The sequence below is a fragment of the Kogia breviceps genome, chromosome 4, assembly GCF_026419965.1.
Source record: "Kogia breviceps isolate mKogBre1 chromosome 4, mKogBre1 haplotype 1, whole genome shotgun sequence".
NCBI classification, from domain to species: domain Eukaryota; kingdom Metazoa; phylum Chordata; class Mammalia; order Artiodactyla; family Physeteridae; genus Kogia; species Kogia breviceps.
This window is the reverse complement of record NC_081313.1, coordinates 60,290,348-60,305,157: the sequence shown is the minus strand read 5'-3', so window position 1 is coordinate 60,305,157 and position 14,810 is coordinate 60,290,348.

Sequence of the window (14,810 nt, the reverse complement as noted above, 5' to 3'; positions counted from 1 at the left end):
CAATGAGAAGCCCCACACACCACAACGAAGAGTAGCCCCCGCTCGCCGCAACTAGAGAAAGCCCGCATGCAGCAACAAAGACCCAATGCAGCCAAAAATAAATAAATTTATTTATTTAAAAAAAAATTCTGTTTATTTTAAAAGCTTTTAATGATTATTATCAAATTACCCTTCAGAAACAATGTACCAATTTATAGTCCCATCAGCAGTGTATCTGTGTCCATCTCTTCACATCTTCACTGGCAGTGAGTGTTACTTTTTAAAAAATCTCTACTAATCTGATCATCCTGCCCTGATTTTAATATTTATTTACTCAAGGAGCAGAGCAGCGGAAAGGATTTTTCATGGAGGTGAGAAGAACCTAAGAGATGGGGAGCTGTGATTCTAAAGCATAATCTAAGCACACAATCAGTAAATATTTGTACAAATTCTATGTAGATCTTTTTTAGCAGAGTTACTTTAGTATAATGAGTATATTGGCTGCAGTAGGAGACTTGCCTCAAAGTCCTTTGTACTTATTGGCTACAAGACAGAAAGTAAGCAAACAGTGAGGCCTCTCAGTCTCAGGTTTCTCTTATATGAAACAGCTGTTCAACCCACAGGGTATTTGTGACAATGAAATAAGAAAATGTGCATAAAAGTCCTTTGGAAACCATGACAGCACTAAACCTATGCTGGGGATTCTTACTGTTGCTATTTCTAACCACAGTGAAAGAGCATATTATACCTGACCTTAAATAAATCACGTTGTTTTTAGACAAATCATCCCATAATCCCTAGCCAACTAAAGGCCTTGCCACTACAACCCAGCAGGATTACACCTTCGTCCTGGAGATGTGGCAGACTATACAGGTGAGAGGAAGAGACCTCAGAGCCACTTCCTAACAGCCCAGGATCTTACAGTTTCACAAAGTAACCAGGCGCATGAGACAGATGCACCTACAAAACCAGTCAAGGATGTTGGAGAAGGAACTGAGTGAGACCAGCGTGTGCCCTTAATCGGGGCGGTGAAAACTTGTGGTGGCACCAGGGGCCAAGCCCCACTGGCTAAGAAGTTGTAGCCCTCAAGCAGGGCCAGACTAGAGGTCTCTACGCTTGGTAGAGGTTGGTAGGAAGCTGCTGTTTGCCTGGGATCCCTGGCGAAACTGCAGAGACCCGAAGGCCTGTGGGAAGCTGGTGAGGAGAGGAAGGGGTTTGGAGAGCCAGGGGTGTTTGGATTTGCTATGAAAGACAAATGGGGGGACAGAGGCCCAGAGAGCCTGTGAGCCCAGAGAGTTATTTCCAGGCAGTTTAAGCACAGCTAGTGGGAACGTAGAGGGAGGAGGGCCTGGGAAATCTGGGGAAGAGTGAGGCCATAATTCTCAGCTGCTCCGGGCAGCAGAAACTAGTTTGGTCCTGCTGTTTAGCATTTGTGAGCTTCTCATTAGCATCTGAAGGAAGTGCCAGCAGAACACCCACAGAGCCTTTAGAGCTGTGCTCAGCCTGCTGGGCTGGACGGGGGCGGAGAACCTAATTGCTCTGACGTCAACCTGACTTCAAGAATCCAGTTATCTCCTGGACCCTAAGAAGGGGCTGAATCCAGTTGCTATCCCAGCTAAAGCCCAAAGTCATTCTATTTATAAAAACTTCCCGGGCTTCCCTGGTGGCACAGTGGTTGAGAGTCCGCCTGAAAAAAACTTCCCAAGTTCTTAGCTACTTCTATCTTTGGCCCAGTATACTGGGTTGGCCCAAAAGTTCGTTCGGGTGTTTCCATAACATCTTACACAAACCCTGAACCCTGAACGAACATTTTGACCAACTCAATAGAAAGCATAATAATTTGGGAAAGAAAAAAATTACTGTCATAGGAAATGTTGAATTATTACCTCACTTAACCCTCACTCCATCTTACAAAATAGAGACTAGTATTGTCTTCTTGTCAGAAATAGCATGTTTCAAAAACAGTTTCAGAAACAGATGCCATACTCATAATCTGATAGCAGAGGCATCCCTAGTAACACTACACGCTTGAGTTTCCAGAAGCTTCCCTGAATTTTTTGCACTCTAATTAGAAATTGGGTGTTTATTTCTTAGGGGAAAAATCAGGCCAATTTTTGGCTTTGGAGCCCAAGGATGCCACGTAGGTGTGTCCAGGGATTCAGGTTTTGGTTCTCGAAGAACTGCAACCAGGCACTGAATGTGCAACTGTCTTGTCCTGCTCTTCTGAGAGGGAAAAAGATGGAGTGGACGAATATGGAGTTTAAAGCACAAAGAATCCCAGCTCCGTCCCACCAGCTCTACAGGCCCCAGTTATTTTCAAATGAAACTCACTTTAGAAATGCAAATGACTCACCATTTGGAGTTGGGGTTTCAGCATCTGCCAAACTAACTGTGGCTTTGAAGACCTTATGGGAGCTGGCTGTGTTCGCCTGGGAATACCTCACCCCCCGGGGATACCTCCCTCCCGGGGTTGCTGCTGGAGCCAGAGGAGATCGGGACAGTAAAGGGGCTTTTGGTAAGGTGTGAAGGAACATTCAATTTTATAGTGATAGTGTCGAGTCCTGAATATCTCGCAGCCCCTTGAACTAGCCAAGGGAAGAGACAAGATTTTGCAAGGACTCTATGCCACTGCCCTGGGTAGACAAAGTCTTGGTCTAGAGCTGCTTCTATTCTTTTCTTTTTTTTAAAGATATTTTTGATGTGGACCATTTTTAAAGTCTTTATTGAATTTGTTGCAATATTGCTTCTGTGTTATGCTTTGGCTTTTTGGCCGCGAGGCATGTGGGATCCTAGCTCCCTGACCAGGGATCGAACCCGCACGCCCTGCATTGGAAGGCGAAGTCTTAACTCCTGGACCGCCAGGGAAGTCCCCTAGAACTGCTTCTTTCCTTAAAATCTGATTTCCCATTTCTCTCTGCCCCCCCCTCCCCGACAGCACCACAAAGACTGGGGCCTCTCCTGGGCAGGGTTCTCTGCCAGATTGAGTTAGCCCATGACACTGCAGCTGCACGGGTCGAAGAAAAAACATACCTGGGGCCCCCAACGGTAAAGCCATGTGAAAGCATCTGAGATGCGGTACGGGGAGGAGGTGGAGAAGGCAACAGAGGAGAGAGCTGGGAGAGGAAGACAGGAAGAGAAGCCCAGAGTTCAAGATAGCTCACAAGCGCCCAATGCAAACTGCTTACTGCTCCACGCCCAGCAGGCTCCCCAAACAGGCCTCAAGCCTGGTTTATCAGATGCTAAAATCCCTCATTTCCATTTCCAGAGGGAGTTTTATTTCTGAATAACTGAGCTAGATAAAATAACTGAGAGGCAGCGGGGCCTCACCGGTTAAGAGCTAGGACTTCTGGGCAAAACCGCTTGGGTTTGAACCTTGACTTCACCTCTTATGAGCTGTGTGACCTTGGGCAAGATAATTAACCTCTCTGTGCCTGAGTTTTTCTTATCTGTAAAGCAGGACTAATAGTAATAGCACCGGGTTCTTACATTACTGTACAAACTATGGGAGTTAATCTTTATCGAATACTTAGAACAGGTCCTGGCACATAGTTTCTTTTACATTTTAAAAATAGATATTACTATTATTATTATATTGTTATTTTGTCCATGCCTAGTGGCTTGCAGGATCTTAGTTTCCTGACCAGGGATCGAACCCGTGCCCCCCTCAGTGGAAGCATGTAGTCCTAACCATTGGACCACCAGGCAAGTCCCCAAATAGATATTATTTTATTAATGCATCTCCCTGACTAGATATATGCTCTGAGAGCAAGGCCCTGTCTGGATTTACTTATTGTACATCCAGTGCTTAGCGTGGCATATAGTAAACAGTCAACTCTCTGGATAAAGGGACCTTCTCAAACCCTTCCTAGACTCCCCACTACAGAGAAGGAAGGCTGCAGCTCCGGCTCCACCCAAGCAAGCAATAAAAGGCACAGCTGCTAGCAGTCAACAAAACCAAAGTGACTCCTGAAGCTATGCCGTGACACAGTTCCCTGTTCTCAGAGCCCCTGACTTCTCCTTGTCTTCACCGCACAGGATGTAGGGCCCAGAACTTATTTACCTGGAGGAAGCGTTTGGTCTCTGAGTCGGGAGTGTCTGCCCAGGTTCAGATATGGGCCAAGTGTCCTCGTTCTCCCACACTCCCCTGGGGAAAAAAGTCAGCAGCCCAGATAGCTCTGTGGCTTGTGGGCAGAGAGCCAGCCTCCTTCCCCAGCTCTCCAGGCACCTGATCCTTCTGCAGAGGCTTGGGCTGGACACATGTGTAACAGAGAGCTAGCTCCGGCCCAAGGTTTCTTGCTGAAAATGTCGACATCTCCCCCTCAACATGCGTTTGCAGGACCCTGCTTGGCCCTCCCCAATGCAGAACTCTAGTGGGGACCAAGGTATAGTGACGTCAGTGATGTTCACTGAATCCAGGTCATCTATATCGTACGTAGCGCCGAGAAAGAATAAAAACCAACAAGGAAACACTCCGTTGATTTTAAGATATACTACAGTATGAAAAAATTGCATCTTAGAATTGATGAAAACTGAGCACCATTACTACATGCAAACAGCAGGAAGAAAAGAGAAGCGATCAGAGGAGAACGTTCACACGTTCCACCAATGCATCTACCTGCCACATACTCTGCCCTCCCTCTTCCGACAATGGGTGAACTGCCCACACCCCCATCTACACCAACCCCTGCACCTATGAACTGGGTTCCATCCCCTCTCAACAACTTAAGGATACATCGCTCCAGCAATCCCCACTCCTCTCCTCTGCATGGTTAATTTTTCCTCTCATTTGTTTCCACTGCCTAAAACTACGAAATAATGTCTTCCTTCTTGATCCCTCTCCAATTCCATTCTTGGCTGCATTTTACACAAAATTCCTTAAAAGAGATGTGCACTCTTACCTTGTCCTCTCCTCCTCCCATGTGTTTCCTTGAACCCTGATGGGAACACCAGCCTTCCATCCCCATTGCTCCATCTAAACAGGTTTCTGTCTAGGTCCCCAGTGACCTTCCATTGCTAAATCCAAGGGTTGACCCTAGTCCTTAGCTTCCTCCTCTCTCAGCAGCAACTGGCTTCCAAGATACTACTCTCTCCTGGTTCCCCTCCTCCCCTCCTCCCTCCCTTCCCTGGTCCTCCTCCATACACTGGCATTCCCTGAGGACCACACCTCTTTTCTCCCTGCCCTCAATGTCCTGGTGATCTCACCCAGTCCTGTGGCTTTAATTACCATCCTCACTTTAATGACTACGGTCCCCAGCTCTGGCCTCTTTTTTTTTTTTTTTTTGCGGTACGCGGGCCTCTCACTGTTGTGGCCTCTCCCGTTGCGGAGCACAGGCTCCGGACGCGCAGGCTCAGCGGCCATGGCTCACGGGCCCAGCCGCTCCGCGGCATGTGGGATCCTCCCGGACCGGGGCACGAACGCATGTCCCCTGCATCGGCAGGCGGACTCTCAACCACCGCGCCACCAGGGAAGCCCTGGCCTCTCTTCTGAACTCAGGGCTTGTATTTCCTGATAGGCATCTCAAACTAATATGTCCAAAACCAAACTTTCAAATTCTAACCTCAAGAAATCTTCTCCATCTTAATTAATAATTCTTTCCAGTTATTCTGGCCAAAAACCTTAGAATTCAAATCATCCTTGACTATTCATCCAATCCATCAACAAATCCTTTTGGATTTCAAAATCTCCAGAGTAAGGTCACATCTCACAACTTCTGCTTGCTGCCACCCTAGCCCAAATCCCCATCCTCTTTTACCTGGGCCGTCGCAACAGTCTTCTACTGGTTTCCCTTTGGTCACTCTGTCTCCAGCATTCTATTTCCCACTCAAAAGCCAGAGTGATCCTTTAAAAGAACACCAGACCCTGAACTTTGTTCAAACTCTCCAAGGCTCCCATCTCAGGCAGAGGAAAGCCCCTCCCGCAGGGTCTAGCTCCTGGCCTCTCCCCTCTCTTGGTCGGCTCCAGCCACACGGGCCTCCTCGCTATTTCTAGAATGCACTGAGCACTCTCCCACTTGGGTTTCTTCTTCCCTCACCATGATTGAGCCATGTACTCACCGCCTAACCCGCTGCAGGTCTTTGATCCACTGTCACTTTGTCAGTGTGGCCTCCCCTGACGTCCTCCGCACAATGGCCCTACCCAATGTCACTCCGCTCTCTACCCTGCTTTCTTTTCCTGTAAATGTCACGCCCTCACATATTGTACATCTATGTGTTGTTTGGGGGCTGTGACTGTGGCCCCCACTTGCACGTCAGCTCCATGAAGTCAGGGATTTTGTTCACCGCTATATCCTCAGCACCTTGGACACCACGTGACACACGGAGACGCTCCAAGAAGATTTACGGAGCGACTTCTGATGTTGAAGAAAACTTTCTTTATGCAGAAATGTTATAAGCATGACTAGTTTTCCTATTTCTTTCTACAACTAGGTCACTGGGAGTTAAAAGAAAAGCATATACAGAAGTGTTTCCTGGAAGTCGCCTGAAAACACAGAAAACAGCTGCCCTGTTAATCTTACAAAAGGATCTTGTCTGAAAGCATCTGTTCATGGCCTGAGTGTGCTTGTGCAACAGAGGAGTCTGGCTAGGCTTCAGGGGGTCACTGAAATGACCAGAGGGTATTGCAGCCAAGGATCTTCTTACCCTCCCTCGCCTACCCCCCAACCCTTGCCCTCTTTGTCTCTGCCTATAGGGGCCTGACCATCCTTGCTCATCTTCTCTCTCCCTTTCCCCACCAGGTCTCCCTCTTTGCACCCTCGGCTCCTTACCAGACCCTTCTTAAACCATTTATAAGCTTATGTGGCCCCATCTGGACCTGTCTGTCTCCTCCCCAACAAGCCCCTCTCCCCAACCAAGACTGTGAAGCATTTGAAGGCTGGGGTTGTGTCTGACTTATCTTTGTACCCCTAACACCTAACACAGTGCCTGGCATATTGTAGGTACTCGAGAAATGTTTGCTGAATGACTGAATGAACTCTGCACTGTTGACAGGCTGGCTTTTTTCACAATTTCCCGGAGACAGGCTGAGCTTATTCTTGGCAAAGCTTTGCTCATGCCATGCTCTCTAACCAGTATTCCCTACCCTCTCATTTCTACACACACACACACACACACACACACACACACACACACACACACAGAGCTATCCTTTGATAGCTAACTCTTAGTTAAGCAGAATATTTCAGCTCAAAAAGTATTTATTGTCTATTTACAACATTCTAATACTGTACTCAATGGTTGATAAAGGTAAGTTGTGGTTGATTTATTGGCACAAGTTTCATCAAATACTATTTTCTTCATGGGGCCTTTCTTTATAATTCCAATCAATGCACATCTGTCCCCTGTTGGCAGACACACTGCATGGAGGGTTGGTTCGAAAGAGAAGTTGTAAAGCACTGCCATGTGGTGATGCGGTGGGTGTAAGGGCTGGGGTCAGACTTCCTTGTTCAAACCCAGGTTTCCTACTTACGAGCTGTTTGGCCTTGGCCCAATAACTGTCTATCTGAGCATCTGTTCCCTTATCTATAAAATAGGGATAATAATAACCTCCTTCAGAGGGCTGTTGGGAAGGTTTAATGAAAGCACACAGAAGAAAAGAAAAAAGAAAGAGAGAACATAGATCATGATCAATGAACAACAGCTGTTATTATCTCACAGTTTAAGCCTTTGATATGATTTACTACTTTATGTGGTACTGTGTTTTATTTTCTAATTCTGTCATATATGTAAATTCTCTCTTAAATGACAGTTCAACTTCCTGAAAGGCACGGATCATAAACAAATAGGCCTAGAATGAACAGAGAGGCATTAAGTTGTTCTAATTACGAGTTAATTCATGGTTCCCAAAGCTGTATCATTTTTACTACTTGGCAGGTCATTTTCTCAGACTAGTGTTAGGGAAGAGAGGTAGGCATTTCATATACGGTTACATAAACAATTAGGTATTTGTAAGTCACCATAGCTGATGGGAGTGTGTTGTGTGGGAGAGTGTAAAGGAACCCTTTGGCCCAGAGCTGCCTTCTTTTCCTAATCAGCTGCAATGATTAATTAGAAGCAATGCTACATAAGGCATAAGCCTACAAAAAGGCACGGCCTTGGTTCTCCATGCTGGTTCTGCCTTTGTCTAGCTGTGTTACTTCGGGTAAGTTATTTAACCTCTGTTTCCTTATTTGCAGAGTGAAGATGATGATAATAGTCTCACTTCCTAGGGTTATGGTAAGAATTAAATGTTAAGTGCCAGGCACACAGTTAAGGACTCAATATGTTATTACTTTTATGACAACTTCTTTGTTCATTGGCTCCAGTTCTGGGGCAGGTCTTAGGGCCGGGCCACCAGTGGATGTGTTTTAACACTTCCAGGCCACAGAAGGGGCCTGTTTGAGTGTCACACAGGTGACAGAAGCTTGTCTTGTGCCAGGAGTGTCCCCTGCCCTGAGGGAGTGCCCAGACATCCCCAACTACTCCTCTGTTAGGGGGTAGCTGGGGCACCAGAAAAAGCCAAACTTCTGTTGCTATTATTTTATTTGCATTTCTCAAACTAACCTTGCATGGGAATCAGAATTTTAGAGCAGCAAGACCTCTTGGGGCATGATCTCTGAGAGGTGATAAAGGCACAGGCATCGGGGTCAGACTGAAGCTAAGCTGGGAAGCTGGCACTGACCCTCCCCAGGGGGGTGACCTTGGGTGATGACCCAAGCTCTCTGGCTCCTGCTGCTGAGACTGGGAGCTTGTTAGACATGCAGAATCTCAGACCTACTGAACCAGGACCTGAATTTTAGCAAGATCCAAAGGCAGTTAATAGAACTGTAAGGTTTGCAAAGCTGTGACCTAACCCCTCACTCTTCTCTTCTATAAGACTGGGTGAACAGTTAAGTGAGAAATGGATACCTTAGCACAGTGCCTGTTAGAGTTATTAGCTATATCTCTTTTATCCATAACATCCTTCAATTTCCCTTTTATAACATGCATCTTAATGGTTTATAACTGCCTGGTTAGCTGTCTCCTTCATCAGAATGGGGACTGTCAGATCAGAGAATGTATTTATTATGTTCACTGCTGTATACTCAATGTCTGTCACTGAGTAAGAGCCACGCATTAAGGGACTGACTGACCAACTGAATAAATGAATGAATGAATGAGGTCCAGGACTATCTCCTGCCCATTCTCTGTGACACACCGAACTAAGGCACATTGCTTTACACTGTATGCTCAGTGACAATAAGCCAATGACCTTATCCAACTGCCTCATTTTATAGATGAAGAAACTGATGCTTAAAGTACTGGTTAAGTAACTTGCCTAGGGCACCCATATCTGTATGTTACCCACCTCTGGGCACTAGCAAGTACAGTCTTCTCTGTGACATCTTTATTGTAAACATCTCCCATATGTAACAGCTGTCTAGATGACTATCCTTCTGACTTGGAGGTGGAGTGACTGCCTTCTTTTTTAGAACTAACATATTTAGAACTAATCCACTTGACAGACGGGTTGCTTTCTGTGGTTAAGAGAGGGATTTTAGGGGCTTCCCTGGTGGCACAGTGGTTGAGAGTCCGCCTGCCGATGCAGGGGACATGGGTTCATGCCCTCATCCAGGAAGATCCCACATGCTGCAGAGTGGCTGGGCCCGTGAGCCATGGCCACTGAGCCTGCACGTCCGGAGGCTGTGCTCCTCAACGGGAGAGGCCACAACAGTGAGAGGCCCGTGTACCACAAAAAAAAAAAAAAAAAAAGAGAGAGGGATTTTATTAGTGCTGCCTACTTATTTATTTTATATGTATTTATTCTGGATAGGTATGTATATATTGCTGTCTAGTGCAACAGCATTTCTATCATTTCATTTTGTTTGTTTGTCTTTGGCCAAGCCACACAGCTTTCAGGATCTTAGTTCCCTAACCAGGGATTGAACCTGGGCCCCCAGCAGTGGAAGCACAGAATCTTAACCACTGGACCCACCAGGGAATTCCCTATCATTACTGTTTCTAAAACAGCAGAATATCTGATTGATATTGACTCAGCTTTACTAAGCTGCTATCATTGCTTTCTCCTAATTTGCCTTTATGTTACTGTTATGCATTTACCCTCAGGTCTACCTTTGTAGAACAGTATTTATTAACTCACTAAATAAGGAAAACCCAACAACCAACAGTGCTAATACTGGTAAAGCCACTGCCCACTTAACCTTGAAATGTGGCACCAGAAGAATGTAGTTCTTCTACTTGCCTGTTATATACCAGATAGTTATGAGATCTCTACTATTTTGCCAGCATGTTATTGAATTCAGTTGCCAGATTTCTTACATTATCCTTCTAAATTAAAAATAAATCAGTTCCGCTACCTGTAAAAGTATGAAATTAGAACACTCCCTAACACCACACACAAAAATAAACTCAAAATGGGTTAAAGACCTAAATGTAAGGCCAGACACTATCAAACTCATAGAGGAAAACATAGGCAGAACACTGTATGACATAAATCACAGCAAGATCCTTTTTGACCCACCTCCTAGAGAAATGGAAATAAAAACAAAAGTAAACAAATGGGACCTAATGAAACTTAAAAGCTTTTGCACAGCAAAGGAAACCATAAACAAGACCAAAAGACAACCCTCAGAATGGGAGAAAATAGTTGCAAATGAAGCAACTGACAAAGGATTAATCTCCAAAATTTATAAGCAACTCATGCAGCTCAATAACAAAAAAACAAAAAACCCAATCCAAAAATGGGCAGAAGAACTAAACAGACATTTCTCCAAAGAAGATATACAGATTGCCAACAAACACATGAAAAGATGCTCAACATCATTAATCATTAGAGAAACGCAAATCAAAACTACAATGAGATATCATCTCACACCGGTCATATTGGCCATCATCAAAAACTCTAGAAACAATAAATGCTGGAGAGGGTGTGGAGAAAAGGGAACCCTCTTGCACTGCTGGTGGGAATGTAAACTGATACAGCCACTATGGAGAACAGTATGGAGGTTCCTTAAAAAACTACAAATAGAACTACCATAGGACCCAGCAATCCCACTACTGGGCATATACCCTGAGAAAACCATAATTCAAAAAGAGTTATGTACCAAAATGTTCATTGCAGCTCTATTTACGATAGCCAGGACATGGAAGCAACCTAAGTGTCCATCCACAGATGAATGGATAAAGAAGATGTGGCACATATATACAATGGAATATTACTCAGCCATAAAAAGAAATGAAACTGAGTTATTTGTAATGAGGTAGATAGACCTGGAGTCTGTCATACAGAGTGAAGTAAGTCAAAAGGAGAAAAACAAATACCATATGCTAACACATAAATATGGACTCTAAGAAAAAAAAATGTCATGAAGAGATTAGTGATAGGACGGGAATAAAACACAGACCTACTAGAGCATGGACTTGAGGATATGGGGAGGGGGAAGGGTAAGCTGTGACGAAGTGAGAGAGTGGCAGGGACATATACACACTACCAAATGTAAATTAGATAGCTAGTGGGAAGCTGCCGCATAGCACAGGGAGATCACCTCTGTGCTTTGTGACCACCTAGAGGGGTGGGATAGGGAGGGTGGGCGAGAGGGTGATGCAAGAGGGAAGAGATATGGGAACATATGTATATGTATAACTGATTCACTTTGTTGTAAAGGAAAAACTAACACACCATTGTAAAACAGTTATACTCCAATAAGGATGTTTTTAAAAAATTTAAAAATAAATAAATAAATAAATAAATCAGTTCCTTGATTTTTTTCGTTTGTTTTTCCATTCACTAGGAGACCCAGGGGGAGAAAAAATATGGGGGTTCCAGGAAGGGAAGCTTCATGGCAAGGGAAGGAGGAAGCAGATGGGAAAGAGGAAGAAGATAGGTGAGAATGAAGAAGATGAACCTGAAAGAGGAAGTTGAGGAGAATACAGGGAAAAGGCAATGAATGCAAAAGGTATAAGATTATTTTTACATAATTATTTAACCATGTACAGTATGCATAAAAAAGCCTGGAAGGAAATACACCAGTATGATAACCGTAGATCTCCACTCTTACCTGCTGTGTAATGTACAGTGCTCTAGGGCAGGCAAGGTGCCATTCTCTACCCCATCCACATCGGCTCGGCCACATGGCTTGCTCTGGCCAATGGAGTGTGAGTGGCAGTTCCACTACACTAGTTTCAAGTGAAGACTTCAACAGGCTTCATGTTTTTCTGCTTCCCTCTTGCATTCTTGTGATCTCCCATGGGGAAAAAAATATCCCCCGGTAGGTGCTGGTCTGAGGAAAATGAGGAGACACATGCAGGTGATCAGACTTAAACCAACTCAGCCTGAACCCAAGCCCAGCCCAGCTCAGCTGACTACCCAGAGCGTCACCGGACCCAGGAAAGAGAAAATGAATGTTGCTGTCGACTGTGTAGATTGTGAAGTTGGCTGTTGTGTGGCAAAAACGGATTCATTCTGATCATCTCCGAATGATGGAATAGTTGATGGTTATTTTCCGTATTTTCCAAGTATATTTGAATGAGCTTGCTTTACTTTTAGAGGAAAAAAATAAATAAAGCATGAGGAAAGATGCATTTCCTACTAAGTCCCTCACTATTATTCCTACTAAGTCCCTCACTACAAGATCAAACTTATCTGAACTGTACACACAAAGAATATAATTTATAAGACTGTTAAAGCAACTTCAAAAGCACCAGTATACTGATTCATATGCATTTTTCTCTCACATTCCTCTCTCTGCACAGTTAACAATGAAGTTCACATGTCTATCGTCTTAACATATATTATTCGTGTTTTGAAAAGAGCAGCTGTTTCCGAGGTTGCGTTTTAGGATCTGATTACATCACTCACAAAGGCAAGCTCAGGGGCCTGGGAGATCCTATTCAGTTTGAGAGAATTAACACAAAGCTAATTCTCTGTTAAGGGTTGAACCAACCCCTTCCTTTCCCATCATTGTTTTTTGGGTTTTTTTTTTTTAACGTTTTGGCTGCACTGGGGCTTCTCAGCTGCCGGCAGACTTTCTCTAGTTGCGGCGAGCCGGGGCTACTCTTCGTTGCGGTGCGCGGGCTTCTCACTGCGGTGGATTCTCTTGTTGCGGAGCACGGGCTGTATGTGCGTGGGCTTCAGTAGTTGTGGCACACGGGCTCAGTAGCTGTGGCTCGCGGGCTCTAGAGCACAGGCTCTAGAGTGGTGCACAGTCATAGTTGCTCTGAGGTATGCAGGATCTTCCTGGACCAGGTCTCGAACCCGTGTCCCCTGCATTGGCAGGTGGATTCTTAACCACTACGTCACCAGGGAAGTCTCTCCCATCATTGCTTGGTCAGGATAATTTTTTTGCTTTACTGATTTTTCTCATTCATTACGGGATGTAGGGAGGCAAGAATAAAATAAAAGGGGCAAAAGGGGACTTCCCTGACGGTCCAGCGGTTAAGACTCCACACTTCCACTGCAGGGGGTGTGGGTTCGATCCCTGGTCGGGTAACTAAGATCCTGCATGCCGGGTGGTGTGGCCAAAAATAAAAAATAAGAGAATTGCTTTATAAGTGATTTAAAAATAAATAAACGTATAAATTAAAAGGGGCAGGAAAGGAACTTGAAAGAATGTATGGAGGAGAAAGAGGAAGAAGACGGATGGGGATGAAAAAAATGAATCAGAAAGAGGAAACTGATGAAAAGCAGAGAAGTGGGGAAACAAGGCAGTGGGTGAAATGGGAGGGGCTGGGGCTGCTGGAGGAGAACTAGTCAAAGTGGCTTCAGAAACTTGGTGTTGCTTGGTTCCCTACTGTCCATACCTGCACTCACTGTCCACATTTGTGCTAAGCCAGTGCCACAAAGCCAAACTCTCCGTGACCTTCCAGCCCTCCCAAGCCTGACCCTCTCCTCTTGCCTCCAATAACTCACCTCTCCCACCTTTGCCCCCCGCATCCCAACTCAGTCACTGTGTCTGCCTTCCTGTGTTCTCGGTCACTTTGTTCTGCTTCCAAAATTCTCTCCAGTTCCTCTTGGTCCTTCCAAATTCTGACCATCCTTCAAGGCCCCATGCAAGCCTCCTGCTCCCTGAAGCATTCCCAGCCTACACTGAGGTCACCCTTCTCTGAACTCTGGCTCAGGTCTCTCCCCTGAGCTCCAGCCTCATAAATGTGATCTCCCCCTCAGTGTCTAGTAGTATCTCAAATGTGTCTGACTTTTCCAAACCCTACATTAGGATGTAAGCTCTACGAGGCAGAGATTGGGTTTGGTTTGTTCATTGCTGTATCCCAGTGTCCAGAAGAGTGCTTGGCACTGAACAGGCACTCAATAACTATTAGTTGAATGCACCCCAGTGTTCATAGCAGCATTATTTACAATAGCCAAGATATGGAATCAACCCAAGCATCCATCAACAGATGAATGGGTAAAGAACATGCGATATATAATATACAATGGAATACTACTCAGCCATAAAAAAGAACAAAATTTTGCCATTTGAGGCATGGATGGACTTGGAGGGTATTATGCTAAGAGAAAGAAGTCAGACAAATAAAGACAAATGCTGTATGATTTCACTTATATGTGGAATCTAAAAAATACAACAAACTATCAAATTTAACAAAAAAAGCAGCAGACTCAGATATAGAGAAAAAATTAGTGGTTAGCAGTGGGGAGAGGGAAGGGGAGGGGGCAATATAGGGGTGGGGGAGTGGAAGGTAGAAACTATTGGGTGTAAGATAGGCTCAAAGATGTATTGTGGAACACGGGGATTATAGCCAGTATTTTGTAATAACTGTAAATGGAAAGTAACCTTTAAAAATTATATAAACATTTTTTTAAATAAAAATAACTATTAGGTGAATAAATAAATGAATTCCTA